The sequence below is a fragment of the Cupressus sempervirens genome, chromosome 3 (genome assembly GCF_028749045.1).
Source record: "Cupressus sempervirens isolate cs-2001-9-10 chromosome 3, ASM2874904v1, whole genome shotgun sequence".
NCBI classification, from domain to species: domain Eukaryota; kingdom Viridiplantae; phylum Streptophyta; class Pinopsida; order Cupressales; family Cupressaceae; genus Cupressus; species Cupressus sempervirens.
This window is the reverse complement of record NC_143120.1, coordinates 93,245,662-93,247,203: the sequence shown is the minus strand read 5'-3', so window position 1 is coordinate 93,247,203 and position 1,542 is coordinate 93,245,662.

The window sequence follows — 1,542 nt, the reverse complement described above, 5'->3', positions numbered from 1 at the left end:
TAAATGTAAGATGCTCAGCATTTTATACAACTCGTGATGTAACCCATATGCTTTCACTATGTTAATACAAAAAAAATAGTCTAAGGTCTTTCTTTAACTCAAAGAGTTTATGGCTCTTGTGCAAAATTAGATAAATAGAAATATCAAGGTGTTGAGAACAAACAATGATGGAGAATATTGTTTTATTGGGTTTCAAAGATTGAGCAAAGAGTGGAATTGCATAGTATAAGAAAAAACCATAAGTTATAGAAAAAATAAGTATGTAGAAGGGAAAAAAAATCATGGAAAAAAAAAATTCATGGAAAGGGTCAATAGTAAATGTAGATTAGTTGATACCCCTATTCATGATGTCATATATCTAAATTCGTGATAGATGTGATTGAATGGATTGTACCATTGCATTCTACTCTAAAAATACTATAAGTATACCAATTTTCAATTTTTGACAAATCTGTCTACGCACTTTGCTAGATCCATTCCCTTTGTGAAAATCACTTTTCTAATAATGTTTCCAATCTGCAAATTCTGAGTAGCCCACTTTGACCATTCACCAAATGTCCCTAGCTATTCAATATGAGACCTAATCATAGTTTCATATTGTCCTCATGACAGTGAACCAATGCCCTAGTTTTTGTACCCTTAAGTGTTAGTTTGCCCTATTTCCAAAGCCAAAGCCGAATGCATTTGATGGTTTTCTAACATGTTTTCTTAAAGGTGGTTCTGAGAAGACAACTTTGAGAGTCAACATCTTTTGACTTCGAATTTTTCATGAGATGAGATTTGATAGGGTACAAGAGTGTAGAACAAAGAATTAGTATGCCAAAGCTTAGGACTCAATTACTTGTTTCAGTTAGTTTTTAAGGCCAGTAAGAGGACCTTTTGACATGAAGTTAATAGTTGGAAAAATGAGTTAAAATGAGTTTTAATGGATGGTTCAATGGCCGGATGGTTCTCAGTCAATGTCAAGTGTTTATCAGATCAATTTTAGATGTCAGTTCTTTGAGAATAAATTTTTTTTAGCCAAACCCACTTGGGGTCCGACTAATTTCACCAAGCTATTATGGCATCCGAGTTTTCTTTTTCAAATATGGATCCATTTTAAATTGCATTTATAGGGTTATATGAAATGTTTGATTGTTGCCTTCTAGAGATATATGAGGATAGACGTGTTGTCATCTTCATCACATTATAAGATTATGGATCATACAGTAATGTTCAAATTAACAGTAACAGTAGATACTTGAAAAAATTTGAGGATATATGGTAGCTACAATAGTCGCTTCTATAGATACATAATGCATGAGGAGATACCACATGACATCAATATTTGGTATGTTAAATGTTCTTTAATCAACATGATTTTTGTTATCAAGAGGTCATTATACCATTTAAAAGAAGCATGTAAATTGTAATAGACACCATAGTAGGACGTGAAAAATCATTATTCACATCACAGAGCATAATTTGATTAAATTCCTCATTTGTGGAGTTTAAAAAGAAAGGGGAAGAGCCATGTAGTGTCTATCAGATTTAAAGCATATC